General features: G+C 40.1%; 1 long non-coding RNA gene across 1 annotated transcript in view; it reads left to right on the forward strand.

Annotated features, from left to right (window-relative positions):
• The first annotated feature begins 265 nt into the window (after positions 1 to 265).
• The window catches only part of LOC142404884 (uncharacterized), a 35,650-nt gene continuing 16,743 nt past the window's right edge, over positions 266 to 19,172 (forward strand). Inside the window, exon 1 of the long non-coding RNA XR_012773984.1 lies at positions 266 to 420. This is a non-coding gene — a long non-coding RNA (uncharacterized LOC142404884). The remainder of the gene's footprint in view (positions 421 to 19,172) is intronic.

Below are 19,172 nucleotides of genomic sequence, written 5' to 3' on the forward strand. Positions count from 1 at the left end.
TTAATTTTGCACAAGTACTTTACTTTAGGGGGAATTGTAGACCCCATCTGAATGGGAGATACAAATCCAAAGTTCAAATCACATCCCCTTTGGAAGGAGACACTGGAAACTTCAGATCCAAGTCTGAATTCCCAGCATCCTCAAGAACTTCTGCAAGTTAAAACCAAAATCTGGGTGCTTTTCACGTGTGTGTTTGTGTCTGGAGTTGTTAAGCAATAAATGACCTCAAGCTCAGCTACCATTCCTCCTTCTTTTACAGAAAATATCAGCCAGTGATCTTGTTTCCGAAAAAGAGAGTTTTCATTAAGAGGTGCATGACCTACTCTTCACCCTGTCAAGGCACTTTATATGGAGAAGAGTTTAGGGACCATGCAGAAAAGGTTACCAATCCTGGTAACTCAAGGACTCAAGATGTATTAGGTAATTGAGACCAAACCCTGAATCAACCTTTGAACATTTATCTGTTTACTCAAATTGAATCTGAATGTTGAGCGTTCTGAAGTTCACTTGTCCCTGTTTATTTGAAAAATGGATTATGATAAATTACTGAGTCATCACTAAGGGACAGGAAGAGTTCAGTGTGAGGCAAGCCAGCAAAATTCCACTGGAAATACTGTATAAATTATTGACCTCTAAAATTGTCACTTTGATATCAGTTGACAATGTCATTTTAATCAGAAGATCTGCTTTTGTGCTCTCTCTCTTTGCTGCCAGTTGTAAAGCTTTCTGACACCTATATATTTCCAGTAAGATTTACTAGTCTGTATCTTCAGCAATAGGCAGAATTTGTACTGCACCTGGCTGGCATTTCTCTTAGGTTGTCAGCAGGGATCCCTATCTGTCTGGATAGAGTCAGTATAGAAAGAAATGTTTGATTTGATGGAGCTGTGAGAAAGCAGTTGAAGTACTTTCAAGGGAAGGAAAGGTGCAAACTCTATAGAGTGCTCACAGGTCCTGTGGCAGGAAATACTGCAATTCAAGTTGGAGAAGCAAATTCAATATATGTAATCAACTGTGATTTCTCCCTGATTACCTCAGGACTAATTAGGGAGTGTTTTTTACAGCTAATCAGAGGTATCTGGAAAGAAGTCATTTGCATAACTTCAAGTCAAATTATGTCATGAGGACAACTGAGCTAATGTAAACTGGCATTTACTGTAAAATTAGCATGTATTGCATTCAAACAGGGAAACAAAGAAGCAATGGAAACCTGCCGACTAGAAACTAGGAAGAGCAGCATTAATTGATGGAGTGCAGAAGCTGTGCTACATGAAGCATATCAATGCATGAAGCACAAGGAATGTAAATATGCAAAGGCCAAAACATTTGCAGAAGGGGACTCATTTGACAAAATTGTGAATACCGTGGATTCTGCTGGCTGTCTAATTGTCACTTTGTCACTGCATTTTGTCATGGTTTGTAGTTTAATATTCCAGGGAAAAAATCCCTGTTTTCTCATTTACAGGGGACTGTTTTTTACTTAAAGTAAATCCAGTCTAAAATTAGCTTCTAATCCAGTATTACAGCAAGACTGGAAAAGACAACCATACATGCTTTTGTTTCTCCTTCAAAAACATGCAACGCACTGGAATTCCTATTCACCTATTTCTTCAAGAGAATAATTTTGAAGTCTATTTTTATCTCTCGCGATGTAGGGGAGGTTTTGGCTACCTCACTTCAGGCTGCCAGACTTTTTTGCCTGTCTCAAGCTGTAAATCTCACAGGTTTCCTATCTGGAAGCCCTGATCTGAGAATGAGTTCCATGTGGCAAAGCACTGGAACATGTGATTTTTTACATGGGACCAAAGGTTCAAACATATCTGTCAACCTGGTGCTTCACTCAATAGGAAGAGGATGTCTTTGTGAGCTCTGACATTCATCCACAATCCATTTTATGCAGAGCTAAGGCCTAAAGTTAGAATTGGACTTCTTATAAGGGCCTGACAGAGGATGGATGTACAGACATTTGAGTTTAACTGAACTAAACCCATAAGGCAAATCCTCTCTTGCAGGAACTTTGAATGCTAATACCCATTATCAACCTTATGGAACAACAGCAGTTCTAAGAATAAATTAAACTGGAGATTGATGATAGCTGTTAGGCAGGATCAACCAGTGACTAATTAATCCTTGAAGTTAAGACAGTGTCCCTCCACAGTATGTACTTTTTCATAGGTCCAGATCTGTGTAACATTTTTCTTAACAAGGGTCACCCAGCTCATAAAGATTTAGTGCTTGGCATCTGGTATCAGTTTTGTTACAGATGGTATTTGGAAGATGCAGATTATCTGTCCAATCCCACACTGAGACAAAAGAGTCTCAGTGGTGAGGTTCTGGATCTCTGAAATGGTTTTTCAACTTCAGTGAAACTGATTCACAAGCATTTGGGTGATCAGTTGACTCCCATGTAGACTTGTTCACCAACATGGCTATTTTGTAATTACTTTTAGATTTCTTTGAAAAAAGTTAGCCCTTTTAATTTTAAAAGCTGGATTATTCTTTATATTTAAACACATGACATTTATGATCAAACACAATTTTAATATAGGTCATTCATATACAGATTATATAATTTCCACCGCTTACTTAAATATGCATTTCATTTATTGTGAGTCCATGTATCGATTTTTGTTTGAAACTTTTTTTTAAGGAGGACCTGACTGACATGGAAACCAGTAAACTCAGAAAGAAAATAACTGTTTGTATTCAGACCCTGACTAAATGTTTAATCCCTACCTGTGTCCAGATGCAGAAATTGTATTTCTGCTTTTCTCTTTATCTGTCCCAAAAAAGCACATTCTCTTAGTGTGAGTTTGCATATTATATTTCCCTTTTTGTCTTTTCCCCCAGCAGCTTTCTTATAAGCACAAAAGCATGTGTACCTAACATCGCTAGGCCTAAGTTCGTTGCATGAAATTTGCTTTCTCACAGCATTTTTAAGAAAGTGTGAAGAAAGGCTAAAATGGAAAAGGCTATTCCTATCTTCCTGTTTGGTCAATGGGTTATTTCCCTCTGTTGAAAAAGTCTGAATTTGTACAAACACCTCCAAATAGCCGTTTCTACTTAAGGTTACCAAGCTAAAACCAATTGTTAGTTCAAATTTCTGCTTAAAACTGATTTCTTAAATTATGTACTCTTTCCAGTTTTCGCTGGAAAAAATTAAGAAAAACGGAGAGGTCCCAACTTCCACTTCATTATACTGCTTAGATAGCTGGGTAATCTTATTCAAGTCAGCTGAGATGCTTTAATCTAAAATCACTTTAATAACCAGGCACTGATGCAAACTAATCAGATCCTGGATAGCAGAGAAAAGGGACTAGATATGTAAGACCACTAGGCCTTAAATTACTGAATGCTAGAAGATTGTGCCAGGGACAAGATCATGTTATGCTTTCCTGTTTTTTGCACTCTTTAAAGCATCTGCTGCTGGCCACTGTCCAAGAGTGGCCACTGATTTGCACCTAATCTAATCCAACAGTGGTTGTGTGGTTGTAACTCAACCTCCTGCCTAGTAAAGGCACTAGGAGAAGCTGAGACCCTCAAAACAATCCTGGTGTGACTTGGAAAGATTTCTTCCAGTCTCTGCAATTCTCTGTCCTTTCTCTGCATGTGAGAAAGAAATTTGGATATTCAAAATTTATCTGTCTCTGTTACAGTCCTGTTCAGAGAAACTACTTTCTACAGTGTGTGCACTGCATACAGCCTTCTTTAAGACCTTAAGATACCTCCAGGCTGTGTTACACACAAAGATGCAGAAAACCTTCAAATCTTATTAAGACACAGCTTCTGGTTTGCTATTTACCTATTTTTACCTTCCGTTTTCACTCATTCCCTCCTATTTCAGCTACAGCCAAGCACTTTGACTCCATCTATGAGGACGGCAATTCCAGCTGCCTCTGCAGCTGCTGTCTTTGCTATTTCTTGGCCAGCCATCAGGGAATGACTCTTCCCTCCCTAAAGATGTGATACATTTCAGCCAGCTTCCACTTGAAAAGCAAAAGAAGCCATTTAAATACAGCATAAAGGCAGCTTCCAACCCCTGAATCTATAGAGCAAAACATTACCTCAAGCAGAGAGCTAACCACACGTTTGCTTTGAAGTCTAGTCAATATATTTATTTACTATTTTTAAGTTTCAGGTTTCAAGTCAGTGATTTTTTTTCACTTTCAGATCTGTTCCGAATGTCCATGCAGGCCTTAGCTAGATGACAGATCCTAGGAGAACTTTGCAGGTTCCAGATCCAGGTAGCTAGCATGACAGCAGCTTGACACCATGGCACACATACCCCCACCTCTCTGCTCTCTAGTTTTCATGCAATGAAAACTCATGCATGCAGGCTGGCAGCAACCAGGATGCATGCAGCTGAGTACAATTAGTCTGCTTTGTGGATACAACTAAAAATGCAGCAAAATATAGCCAAATCTAAAGAAGAGTGAACATTATTATTAATGCAGTAGAAAATGGATAAGATTTGTTATCTTAATGGGAGCAAATAGAAAGTATGTGACCAAAACCTGGCCACAGCTGGCAGCACAATGCTAAATTATCTCGCCCCCATTAGGTTTGCCACTTGCAATTGCTTTTACCCAACACAGCAGAAAATGAGAGACAAGAACTGCATTCTAAATGTCTCATGGAAGAAAAATAATTTTTTTCCAAACCTTGTATAATACTACTTCACTCATTATTTAAAAGACACAGGTAACTTGAGTTACTGTCTTAAAATACATCTACAATGACAAATCAGAGCTGTGGGCTTTCTAGGCTGGGATGATGGCTTCATTTATGTTTTTATAAGATGGTGAACAAGATTCCACAGGTGCTAAAGATGTTTTGTCACCATTATTTCTTTGCTAAACTTACTAAAACATTTTAATGATCCAATACCACCACTACTCTATTGCTGAAATAAGCAGGGAACATTAGCTTAATGTTATTTTCATCATGAACTTAATAGCTCTACCAAATTTAGAGGCTTTTTATACCAGCTTTTTCTTTGAGGAAAATAAAACAACATCATTAAAGTAGAGCATAAGTAAGGCACAGTTAGTGCCAACAGTTATGAAGCTCATACTGATATTTCTTTTTCCCATTTCCTGCTAATTTGCCAGAACAGCTTTTGGCCTATCCATAAATAGGTCTATGATAAACCAGACATTAAATTGGAACTAATTCCATAATTAGCACAGTTTCATAGTCGTATGTTTGCAAGACAGTCTTGGTTAACAAAAAAACCCCTAAAAAGCATCTATCGACAGCTTAGGAAAACATGCATTCAGTAATCTAATATTTATAAAGCTATACATTAGAAAATAAAAATATAGGAAGCATTGGGATGGTAGAGCAAGCCTGTTGCCCCTGGGTTTAGTTCACAACCTGTTAAAACGCGTGTGCTGGTCGAGCTGCCAAATGGGCAGCCATATCACCTAACAGCCACATGAAAGCCGCTGCGAGGCTGGCTGCACAGGCAACTCTGCCTTCCCTGGCTGCTGCACGGCAGGGACAAAACAACCAGGCAGAGCTCTGCAGCTGACGTCTGCAGCACCCACAGACACTGAGCTAGCTTCAAACTCTTGCATTTGGCAGAGCTGAAGAAGTTGAAGAAATCTATAATGGAGGAAACCAAACATATGCGATGCTCTAAAGATATGGGATATTCCTTCCTGATCCCTTAGTCAGAAGCTGTGAAATAGGAGATTTTATTACAGATACCACATTCTAGCTTTTTTAAGAGATTTCATCAGTTACCAAAACACTCTCCAGCCTTTCTTTAAAATCCAGTAAGAGGATCTAACCTCAGCTCACACTTGTGACGTGTGACTTTTGCCAAGAAAAGAGGTGGAAGTTTTGTTTATGTTGATCTTAAACCTATTGCTCTGCATTCAAGTGTCTCCTTTGTGTATAATTAAATTTTTAAGATAAAAAATGGTATTCATTTTCATGTTTGTGGTCCTCAGATTAAGGCTCCACTCCTGAAAATAGGTGTATGCAAATAAACTTTTGTGCTTATGCGGAGTGCCACTGTCTGAGGGGGCTTCCCACAAGGGAGTGATTGCTGGGTCAGGGCAAACTTAAAAGCCTGAAGTAGCTGTTTTCTACAAAGGCATGAGAAACATTTATGCTCAAGTCTAAAACACTATTGCAGTGCTGTAGCTTGAAACTCATCCTGTAGCAGTTTAAATTTTTGGAAATAATTCATATTTACTCCATATGTACCTGGAGCCTTGTCAAAAGCAGAAGACTGAAGAGGCCTTAGCCTCAAATCAATTGTGCAGACCATTTAGCTTATTCAATATTTAAAACATCTAGATTTTTAAGAAAGTGTAGCAAATCTTTAAATATATTGTGAGCATTGTCAGGCCTAATGTCCACTGACATGTAGAATTGTGACCTCTTCCAAAATGTTCATCTTTGGGCCTTGCAGTCATAGGACACCTAAGCAACACTGCTTATCATTTTTTCACACAGGGCATATAAAACTGGTGAAAAAGCACACCATCACTTTCAAATTCTCTCTCTCTCAGCTGCTAGGCTTGGGCTGTTAACTGAATCATTGAACACATGTCTGAAAGAGCTAACTGGGCCCACTGACACTAGTGACTGAGAAAGAACATTGCATTTATTCCTTCTGTTGACATTTAATTGTCAATCTCATCAGAACATCTTGCATTTGTTATCCATCCTGCTCTAGATTCCTTGATTTGCCTTTCAACAAGGTTGTCCCAAAGAGAATGTGGAAAAACCTAGGGGTGGCTTACTTAGCAGTGACCTCCTCAACAAATTTTGGGAAAGGAGTGGGAACTAACTTTGGGAAGGTGTGGCAGTGAGAGGTAACTTTGGAATGAGAGTCATGGAAAATTAGCATTGCTGACAGGATGAAGACTGTAGTTTTTTACAAGTAATTCTGGTTAAATCTCTTTGCATATAACCTGTAACAGTACTGTCAGGCTAGATCCTGCTCAGTGGAAGAATACTACACCCTGAGGTGTTTTGATACTTAAGACGGCATCTGAAATTTGCGTTTTCTTATGTGTTATATGGAAACTGTATGGTTAACTATTGTTTCAGGGACTTCAACTGCTTTATATTCCTGTCTTCAGACCAAATGAGTGGAAGTCTCATTTCAAAGCTGAACAAAAAGTTTTGCAAATGCTTAAGCTTTCAGCTTTTTTTTTTTTCAAGAGGCAGTGGAAGGATGCCAAGAGACCGATCTTTGATCTGATCTTCAGATATGTGCCCAGGAATTTAGGGGCCATGCTGAATTAAGCTAAGCATGGTCTGTCTCCTGAAAAAAAACTGGCTTTTTTTCCCTCTAAAGAAGGGTAAGGAGAAACTAAGGAAACAACATACTGAAGTTTTTTCAGAGAAGCTCTATTTTCGAGAAAAAAAAACCAATGGCAGACCAGATGTGGCACATTCCACAAGGTACACATATAGATTGTTGCACATATTGTACCCAACACAAACTAACAACACCTGAAAATGTTATTGAGTTTGTAAGATAAGAGGCTAAGAAGTGCTACAATTAAGGTTAGCAGTGCAACTGTAGCTTAGCCCTTTTTCATGAATGCATGCTGATAAAGTTTTAATTACATACGCCTTTTTCTACTAGTGCCCTGAACCATCCAGGGCACAGAGTAACTAATCAATCTTTTTTTTTTCTTGGTTTTTTTTTTTTACCTTCATCTCTTAATATGTCCATATATCCCATATCCCATTACTTCAAATTAGTCAAACTGCACTGAAAACGAGATTATAACTTTTTGCAGTGCTTATCATCACATCATCTAACTGCCTGAAAAAACAATCCCTGTATTTGCACAAAACATGCATGAGATTTGAATTTCTGCATTACACAGACACATTGAGGTAAGAATTTATACACTACTTTTAGATGAGCCACACTGTAGAAATTGATATTGCAGAGTATTTCATGTTGTATTTCAACTTTCGTTCAAAGCTTAGCACCCAGAGGCTTCAGTTGCAGCTGGGAAGGTTAAGCATTTCTGCACATTCAACCCATATAAAATCAAGCATAATGACTAGTCTTTGTGAAACAGTTGGTTAAGTGACTTGATTAGCACCAGAGAGGAACTCTGCAGCTGAGACAGGGCTAAAAGCCAGCTCTTCTGTTCAGCATTTGACTTCCTTGAGAATGTCTTTGCTCCTCCTGAAATGTCCTGCTCTTTTATTTCAATAAAATTTTGCATAAAATAAGGCAGAAATCCCACACAGTTAGTCTATTTGTCCACTTCAAGGCTGCAGAACAGAAAAGATGTGTTAATAAGTATGGAAGCGTAAACCTGAAATGTGGCTTTCCTTAACTGGGGTGCTTGCATTTCCACAGTCTAAGTGTGTTTTTCTACATTGCTTTAAAAAGAAATCTTGGGGGGGAAAAAATCTATCACATAGTAGTTGTTGAGGCACCCCATGATCATCAGAAAGGCTGAGCTCTTTGGGACCACCACACCAGGTGGGCACAGTAACTGACAGCGGCGGTGGGTTATCCTCCTCTGCCCGTGCACAGGCAGTGAAAGGACTAAAGCAATTCCCTAGCAGTTCCTGGAGGCATTTCCTGGCAGGGAAGGGCATGGTGGGACAGCTGCACTGGGCAACACGCTCCAGACTCTGGAAAGGTTTGTGCCGTCTGGTCTGTTCACTCCAAACACAATTTCCTCTGCCTTGTTCACTCCACCTTAACACTCATCTTCCTTCTGTCCTTCCATCCACCGCTTTCCGAAGACTCTTCTTACCCAACCATTCCCAGTGTCCCCCCTTCCACCGCTCATTCAATCAACCTTACGCCCCAGACACTGGAGATGGGGAGTAGCGTCATCGAACTTTCCACATAAGCTATGTGTATTTCTGTACTCAAACTGACCATCCTTTAAACTCACTTGAGAGAAATGTGCATCTATGGGACAAGATTTTTCTTATTTTAATGTAGGTAACTAGCTCAGACACTGTGTAACTGACCCTGGGTATCAGATCTTTGCTTTCATTCCCAGTCTCACTGTTTGCCCCAGTCCTGTAGCATGAGCTTCTTGACCAGCTGTCACTTTTCCAGCTCCTTATCCAGATCTCTATGCAGCAGTTTCCATACCCTATCTCAGGCTAGTGTTATTCATCAAGTGTATTGATTCTCCTTCTCCTCTTGTCTTCACCGTGATACTCCATCCTACTGTCTCTTAGTTGCTTTGCCAAGCCAATCTCTCCCTCAGCTCAGCCTGATCAGGGTACAGCGAGGGCTGGCTGTGGGGCAGGCTGAGGTGGGGAGCAGCAGGACAAGCCAGGGCAGGGACCTCCCCCAGTGACCCCATCCCAACATGCTTGGAGGAGGTGAGCAGAGCTGGGCTGGGGATGGTGACCAGGTCCTCACCTGGTACTGCTGCCCAGGATGAGGCAGAGGGTGCTTAGGTGGAGGCAAGCAGATGAGGCTCCTCACAGCTCAGCTGATTTCACAGAAGTCAGATCCATATCAGAGCAGACCGTGAGCTCGGCCAGCCAGGCCCCTTTTGGACTGAGAGAGGTTGCCGGGGAGGATTGCATCGAGGGCCCTGTCTCTGATACCTTCTCCAGCCTTCCTTGACTGAATTTCTCCCTGGTTCTCCATGCAACTGTCACTTTCTGTTCCGTAAGATCTAACTCTATCAGTTAATGGACCTTTTTAGATTTAAAATCTATGAAGTGACAAACTCTCCAGTCTTGCAGTCCCATTGTGTCCTTTCTACTCAGACTTAGCTCCCTGTATCCATCCCAGGTCCAATCTTCTCCTCCACTCTGTTCAAGTCTCAACCCAGCAGGTTCAAGTCTCAGTCCCTGTTCCTCACTCCCACCTTCCTTCTCCATTTTATTTCCTTTGGACCCTATCATTTCTAGCTGTGCTCCCCTTTGCAGTTAGATTTTGCAGCTCCTCACTTTCCCCTCCTCTGGCATGCTATCTGAGTCGTGTGAGGCACCAGGGCTGCAGGTGCTCCCCATGTTATTCGCTGCCATACAGACAGATCAGGGTTGTAAGCCAGAGTATTCCAAAGATCCTGTACATCCCCTGCACAAAGGTTTCCTTCCTGCGAAAAGCAGAAAATAAGCTCTGCTTCCCAGTCTTGCATCTGTTTCACCTCAGAACATGGCTGAGGCATGCACTGGGACCTGGGGAGCAATTACGGGTCCTGCAGTTTGTACTGATTTGAGGGAATGGAGGAGGGCAGCCTTCCTCTTCTCAGTTCTGCTGCCTGCAGCATCTTGGACCCATATTTGCAGAGAAAGTCCCACTTCAGTACCTCAAAGCTCCAGGCTGGAGAACCGCAGTCCAGGAAAATTGTTAAGAGGTTTTAGCCTTCAAGTCTCTACAAAGCATATGGTACCTGATAACCCGGCACATTTTTGAGAACTCTCATATTGATAGTGCAAACCTAGGCCTTTCCTGCCCTCTTTGTCATCCAGCTGCAGCAAAGTGGAGGCATCCAGTCCTTTCAAAGTGCAGAATAAAATTTTCCTTAGCCTCATTCTCAGAAATAACTGAATTTGTGCTAGCTAAGACTTTCCAACGAAAAGGAAATGAAGCATGGGACAGACAATGGCATGGAAAATTTCAGTCCAAATGGTCAGGCAAAATCTTGAAGATTTAAATTAGAAGTACCAGGTAAAACAATGTACCAGTAAAAAGGGCTAAAAGGCAGTACTAGACAACCTTTTAATGAACCTTGTGAACAAAGTGTGGTTAGTATATTATTGTAGCTACTATTATTAGCAGCATTAGTAACATTAGATGTAGTACATGCGGCTATTTAAACACTGCAATATGTATGAAATATTCTTGTCTTCCCTAGGTGAGTGTACCTCAGACAACTTCAGCATAGCATAGCACACTCTGTATCAGAGCGGTGGTGGGCACAGCTTTTTTAAAGCTCTCAGAACTGGTGTGCTGCTCTCTAGGTCAGCCTCTCTACTGCCTGGCTCCTTGTCTAATCCAGTAGACTTCTGTAAAGTGGATGTACAGTGCTGCTCTTCCCATTTAACAACATTGCACACCCTCTTGGCATTTAACCTGAAAAACTATAAATAACTAGGTGCTAAGCATGGGAAAATTATGCTTTCCATCTGCATCGGGGCCCATCCTGTTCTCAGATTTACCCAAGGCAGGTGATGCTGGGATTACAACCCTGAGGTGGCTGGACACGAGGCACTTTGGCCTCATGGCAAATTATAACAAGATGGAACAAACAAATTAGAGAAAGGTTTTCTTGTGTTGACAAGCTGTCCCTTCTCTGCTGAGTGGCATAGACAAGATCCTGAGCAGAGTGCCTTCCCTGCAGGCAGTAGAGTTGCCTCAGTTTGCACCCACTGAAAAAGCTGACCCATTGTATGCAGAGCATCACCTCAGATATATTGAAATATATTATCAGTTAAGAGTCCTGCTTAGTAGTTTTAAAGAATTATACTGTGCCAATACCAAGATAAAAAAGTGATTTTGCATATGCTTTCTTTTCAGAGCAGAAAACTGTATGGAGCTGGAAATTATCATAAAACTATTTTCAAACTTCTAATTGTAATGTCATTGAAAGTTTTAATAACTATTCTAATTGAAGTGAGTACTAAATTATTAACTAAAATATTCTTACTTTTAAAAAATGGCCTTTTAAAAATTAAAGCAATATTAAGTTACAATAGAGGGCAAAAAGACATTTCTTATTTTCATGCCCATTCAGCTCCAACAGAGAGCATTTTAATTACATTTTGCATTCAAACTAGAAGTGTGATTTTTAGACCTATAAGTGAAAACTGATTTTTTTTAGACATATCAAAAAATCATTTGAAAGTGAAAGACAAAAGAATAATGATGTTGCATCCTGTACAGACAATTTTACTACAAAGTAATAAAAATGCAATAAAATTATTCATGAAACTTGTCAATAGCTAATGTATGTCTTTGGGATCCTTAGTATCCTAATAGAACCCCTTGGAACTGTTTTACTTTTATATTGCTGTGCTGGGATCCTAGCACACATTGGAGAGCTATGCTGAATGTAAATGCAGTGTCAAAGATTACAGAAAACCACAGGGGAAATTAAGAGCTGTTTCTTATATGGTGTTATAGGCCTTAAGCTATTTTGTTCTGGGCATCTTGTCATTATTGTTTTGTATTTAAGTCTTTGGTGGTGGTAAGTGATACATTTGGAAGGTAAGAATCACTCTTGTGAAATCCCAAAGGATTATATTTAAAAGACTGTCTTTTTTGAGACAGTTTTCCTGGAGATCTGCAGAATTACAGAGACAAAATCATGGAGATGTTCTTGGCATTTCATGTTTGCATATAACTGTATTACATTATAAGGATGAATCAAACTCAGTTAAAGTCACTGGCAAAATTTCTGTTAATTGCAGTAAGCATAGGTTGTTAGGTTGTGGGTCATCCACATCTCTATGCAAACTCATGGTCGCTACAGGTAAGAGTTTGTCAGAGTCACGCTGTTTCTGGGAAAATTATAGTCTGGAAGGTTTCGTTGCAAATACTTTGTTTGTTTTTATTTTTTCCCAAACCAGAATCACAGATGAATGTTTACACATTTCACGATCTTTTCTTTTTTGTTTTCTGTATTGTGTTTGTCTCTTTTTTTGTTTCTTTGCTTTATGGGAGTGGACTTGCATTTCTTATTCCCTGTGAAACTGTGAACGAGAGCCATTTCATGTTTCTAGTGGAAATGGAAAAAGAAAATATAGGGGGCTGTTTCTTTCTCTGTCTGTCAGCCATTTAAAAACAAAGTTTAGTTTCAAGATTGCTACTATTTAAGTTGAATGACTGTTAGGGGACATACGACCTACGTGTCCCTACCATACTGAACTTACTCTTCATGTTTTCCAGTCGAGGTAGCCGATTACCTTTCTGACCATAAGTTGTTACCAAACTTAGCATCTTGACTGTGCTAAATACATTCACATTGTTATGAGCAGCGATGACTAATGCCTGTTTGTGTGTGAAGGATATTTAAACGGATCTTGGGAATACCACCTGTGTTCACAAAATTGCTGTGTTAACGGAGTTTGTCAGGGTTCCTGTAGTCAGCTACCTACTGCTGGGGCCATGCCATGTCGCTTCCAGGCTAGTGCAAAGGAAAGCTGTAAATCTTCATGCTTTCTGTTCAAGTGGCAGCATGTGGACATAAAAGGATGGCAGTGATGAGACCACAGCACGTGGGGCTGAGGGGAGCTGGGGGATTTCCCAAAAAGCAGAATGAGGAGGTCAGGTACTGACACTGGATCTCAACAATTAGGCAGCTTGCAGAGTACCTGAAACTTCACAGCAATAAAAGAAACATGAGCATGGAGAATAGCAGAGCATTGTGCTTTCATAGCAAAGGAGTGTAGTTTAATTGCAGATATAGTTAGGAAAAAATGGTCTGCATAGGATAAAGAAGGTGGAGAGTAGATCAGGGAGACTTCCTGCTTCACAGACAGAGAGGAAAGCTCCTGATCTACTTAGGTGACCCAAAAATACTAAGATGATAAGGAAACAGAAATGGCAAATGCATGCCAGTGTTGTATTGTTTTGTCTCATTTTCTTTGCTGCTTCTTGTAGCTAACATAAAGAATTCTTGGTATTCTAGACCATTATGCAAAGGTTGTGTGTCTATTTGCTTGCGGTATTAAGCATCCCTGAAGACTGAGCTGCAAGCCCCAAAAGTCTAAAGTGAAAAAGACTGTATTATATTGCTAGAGAATCTGCGACTCGACAAAATTTGTAGGACAAAGACAATGAACGATTTCAAGGACTAAAAGACAAAAGTGCATGTGTCCACAACATATTACAGAAATCAGGGTAAGAAACCATTAATGTTACCTACTGAAACCGAGTCTTACAGACATTAAGGTCAAGTGTTTCAGGGCTCAAAAGCATTACTGCATAAACGTCTGCCATGGGAGCTTTTCTGCAGTTGGGTCAGCGGGCTTTGTCCCCAGTTCACTTTTTGTTACCTTTATATTAGTGCACCACATATGACGTAGGATCATTTAAAAAGCTTCAGTTTGCGCCATGTCCCATGCCCTGAAGCCTGCCTCAGGAGATATTCAGAAGCGTGACATTGTTCTCCAGTGGTACATTTGCTTTTCAGTTGATGAGGCCCAGCATAATCTAGGGCTGATGGACGTAAAAGCAGGCTTTCACAGACTAGTACTGATAACATCATCCATGTGAGGGCCTTTGTCCTGGTTTCGGCTGGGATAGAGTTAATTTTCTTCCTAGTAGCTGGTATAGTGCCGTGTTTTGGATTTAGTATGAGAATAATGCTGATAACACACTGTTGCTAAGCAGTGCTTGCACTGGCCAAGGACTTTTCAGCTTCCCATGCTGTGCCAGGGGCACAAGAAGCTGGGAGGGGACACAGCCAAACTGGCCAAGGGCTATTCCATACCATATGGCATCATGCTCAGTATAGAAACTGGGGGAGTTGGCCGGGGGGCAGCGATCGCTGCTTGGGGATGGGCTGGGCATCGGTCAGTGGGTGCTGAGCAGTTGTATCACTGTTTGGTTTTTTTTCCCCTGGGTTTTGTTCTTCTCTCTCTCTCTCTTGTTGTTTTCCTTTTCATTACAATTTATTATTATTAATAATAATAATAATAATAATAATAATAATAATAATAATAATAATAATAATATGATGTCAATTATTAAACTGTTCTTGTCTCAACCCATGAGTTTTCTTACTTTTGTTCTTCAGATTCTCTCCCCCAGCCCACGCCGGGGGGAAGTGAGCGAGCGGCTGCGTGGTGTTTGGTTGCTGACTGAGGCTAAACCACAACAGCCTTTCAACTTAGGAACACACTGTGTCCAAAAAGCCTCTTATTTGGTGGTGTTCAGGGTGCACAGCAAAGCTCATGGGCCCAACCTGATTTCTGCTAGTGAGCAGCCGTGCTCAGACAGCTGAGAAGCGGTGCTATTTCCACACCCTTAAATGTGACGCAGGTACTGTGTCTTCTGCGCAACTGGGTGGCGACTGTAGTTCAGTATTTGCTTTAGTGGTGATTCCTATCCTTCTCCATCTGGCTTCTGAAGGAAGTTGGCCTCTGACACCACTTAAGCAGAAACGGTTTGTAAATCTGCTTCCCAAGTGCTTTGCGATTGCTCTTGATAATAGGTGCTGTTGATGTAAATTGCTGTTATTATCATCAGTGACTCATTAATCCATTGATTATTGATCTATTAAACCTTTTTCATTTTAAATGACAAGAATAAAGATTGTGCTGCAACCTGCATTTCAAAACCTCCATTAAAAGTTTAATGAAATGTATATAATTTTGCAAGGAAATCAAGATGCATGAGATGAATGCACTATGGGTTTGGATTTTTGAAGTCCCCTGTTTATATGTTGATGGTTTCTTTTAATCTTGGCTACTTCTATCACCAGTGGAAGAAAAAGCAGCAAGTCCAAAAGGGAATTAATTTTTTTCCACTAGCTGTGGAGGCATCGTACATGAGTAACTTAGATGCAACAGCTGACTCATGGATGCCAAAAATTAGGCAAGATGAATTTAATTCTAAATACTTGACTTTGAAAAGTATACTCGGGTCAATTCCCAAGCCGTCTTTTCTTATAAACTAATTAAATACTGAAGTGAAATAAAAATCAGACTCTCATTAATAGGGAAAAGTTGCCTTAGTTAGCAAAATATTAACCCAGAAGAAACTTTCAAACGTTCTTATATTACCACCTGTAAAAACAGGGACAGCTTATAACAGGAATGCTGATACAAAATAACCCTAGCAGAACTAGTGAGAGAGGCTGAAATTAAGCTCTACAGAAACTGCAAACAGTACAGGAACCCCTCCGAAAAGCTCACAAGTGAGGCTGCCCCGACCTGGAACATAACCCACTGGGGTACATGTGGAGTGAGCAGGACCATCCTCTATTAGAGATCTACCCTGTCATTAAATACAACTAAAACAAAGGCAAATTGGGATGAAGGCATAATGTTCTTAGAAGTTGTTAGGAAAAATGGCCAGATAAGCACAGCTTATGTGGAATATCTATTGTTTGCTGCAAATATGCTTTAATAATAGGGTAATTTGTTTCTTCCACTGAATTTGCCAATTGATGGTAAAAACAGTTCTGTAAAAGTCATCCAGGCAAAATAATGAATGGGAACAATTATTCTTCCTGAGTAGATTTTCTAAATTAAGACTCCCTGCAAAAAGGCTGAGAATGCTTGCTTTAGCTAACGCTTTTTTCTTGTTTGTTTTTCATCTGTAGAGCACACACAGTTTTGCAGTGCCACAGCTGCTAAATTGTTTATTTCTAGTTTGCTTGAATCTCTCAATCTCTCTCTCCTCCTATATAGACAGATATAAATAGACAGATAGGTTGATTGATTGATTGAATTGTTTGTGAAAGCAAAAGTATAGTTAGGAAAAATCAGTGCTGCTCTTTCTTTTAAAATCAGACATTTGCATGTATATAGGCACACAAATGTTTATATATAAATATATCTCTTCAACTTCACAGGTGCCCTTCTTCACTCGTGGTCAGTGTGTTAGGCCTACAAGGTACTGTCTTTCCATATACTGCCATGACAGTACATACCTTCAAGTAAATTAGAATTTGCCTGATCTGACTTGTAGTATGTGGAATAGGGCATCTGGGAAAAACTGGCAAGGAGCTGATGGTAATGAGCCTTTGACTTTCACACATGCTTTCTTTGCTATAAATTAGCAGTACTAACACACTTCTCTCACAGCGTTTCTCAAATCACCCGTTGAGTTGGTGAGCCTTACCCAGACAGCTTTGAAAATATAATTCTTAGAGTAGAAGGCACATGCCTAATAAATTCAGTTCTGGAAGACTCACAAGTCAGGAATCTCCACAGGGCCCCAGTGTTAGTTTTATGTCCAGAGCACACAGAAATTCAGTCTTAGCTGAGCACCTAACTCCCTTAAGTGTTTGCAAATATCTGTATAAATATATATGTTATTTGACTGAAGTATGAAATAATTGTTTTAAAACATGATAGGGTTGCCCATGGTGGGTTAACCTGACCAAATTAGTGTATATACAACAAATGAAGCAAACCAAACAGTACTTAGAAACACTTTGTCTTCCCAAAGGGAACATAAGAATAGTAGCTCAAAAGGAGACGGTGACGCTCTAAGTGAGCTGAACACCACCCTGCTGTCAAAATATAGTTTTACAAGATGTATTTCATTTCCTAAAGATGATTTCACTGAACGTATTAACACGAAAAACGCTTTTGAGCTTTTCTGCGTGAGCACTCTGAACCTTACAGAACTGAGCAGTCCACGCTGGTTTAATCTTCTACCAGCAGAACTGTCGTCCCAGGGAATGGCAAACAAGCATCTTCACTAAAACCCACCAGGGACAGAGGACGTGAGCATCCCTGTGGTCATTGATTTCTTGGCCTCTCTATTTAGACTGCAAGGAAAAGTGCTTATTACTGTAAACAATGCCGGTACTTGGGAAATGCCACTAGTTCCTTCTTGTCCTGCCTGACACAAAGGACTGTCAGAGCGCAAGCCTTTCAGGGACTTTTGAGGCTGCCTCATTTGAACTTATTCTACATAGAAGACAAATCCAGCTATTAATCCTCCGAGAAGCTTATTTGTAAGGAGGCATTTAAAATCACAGCGGGAATAAAAATCTGTGTCGTGGTTTGTGTGGTACTGCTGTGTGATAATGAGCTGTAGTTGCATCACTTGACATGGCTTCAAGTATATCCGCACCATTCGGGTGCAGACTACAATCCCTGCAGTACCCCTGTGGACAGACAGGGAAATGTGTTTCCAGGAACCCCTAGTTTTACAGCGTAGGTAGTGAGGTCTCATTGTCACAGGGTAACACAACTTAAGAGGTGATCTTTGTGCTGTGTACAAAGAAATCTTGCTCCAAGCCTGAGCTCCTGAATTTGGGTAAGATGAGCAGAGAAACTCTGCCTGAATTCTATGTTGTATGGAGCACAAAGGCTGCTTCTTAGGAATGTCAAAGAAAATAAATGTTTTTCTGCACAAATCCCTTCCATTTCACAAAGCTCCTAGAACTCCCCCTCTCTAAGAATTGTAGAGATGCCAGCGGTGAGAGGTGGCTGGAGCAAAACTAACTTTTCTTCTTTTCCTTTTCTTAAGTTATTTTGCAGTAGATATCATCATCTGGAAAAGACTTCGTAGGTACAAAGAATTGTAATTTCTTCCCCAGAAAGCTAACAATACCAAAAAAGGAAGGGGATTATTTTGGTGAGCGAGTAATGAGGAATGTTAGAGACAGATCATAAAGCAAAGAAGTCAAAGTGATGACATATATGGTCTTTAAAATGTTGTGTATCTTCTTTAGTTGTGTTTATTTTATTATGTAATTTCTTTGCTGTTGCTGATTTTGGCACAATTATTGTAACTAGTCTGTAAATTTTTGTATACTTAGCTCATGACCCTGTGAATATTGGTTGGTTTGTATTTTTCGCAAGCATTGATTTCAGCTAAAAATGCATTCCACCGCCCTCCTCCCATTCTCTTTCTCTCTTGATTTTTCCTGGTGCATTGGGATTATTTATGGCTCACTGGATAATTTCAGAGAGTGTTCAGGATTTTAAAGCTGGTTCCTAGGCTCAATTACTTCAGTCTTGCAGTGCAGAGTTTTTGATATTAAATAGGATTGCCTTTAAGATGTACTGAGGTCCCATCGCTTGCAGAGACATCCCGCAGATAAAATCCAGCATTTCTGAGAACTGGAGAAAAGCTGTTCTTGGTCCCCTACCAAACTGTCTGGCTTGGAAAATGTTGCTTTTATAATGTTTGGCACCCAGAGCTATCTTCTGTGAGCCGAGGATGATAACTCTAATATATCTACATAAAAGTTGTAACGATCTATAAATCAAAGGAACACTAAATAATATTAATTCATAGGTGGGGCTAAAATCTGCTTATTATAGTTACATTCCTTATTGAACATAAAGTAGCTAAGGTTACACTGATATAGGCTCCATTCAGTCAGTGTCTTCAAGAGCTGCATACCTGGGATTCTGCTTGGTTGTTTTTATATTGCTTCCTTTAGAGAACAGATTCACTTGCTAAATTATTTTCTTCTTGCTTACTGATTACATTCATGGCTTTCAATATCTTAGCAAATGGTAAAAACTCAACTGAATAAAAATTAAACCACAGTTACTTCTAGTTC

The sequence above is a fragment of the Mycteria americana genome, chromosome 1 (genome assembly GCF_035582795.1).
Source record: "Mycteria americana isolate JAX WOST 10 ecotype Jacksonville Zoo and Gardens chromosome 1, USCA_MyAme_1.0, whole genome shotgun sequence".
In the NCBI taxonomy this organism is placed as follows: Eukaryota; Metazoa; Chordata; class Aves; order Ciconiiformes; family Ciconiidae; genus Mycteria; species Mycteria americana.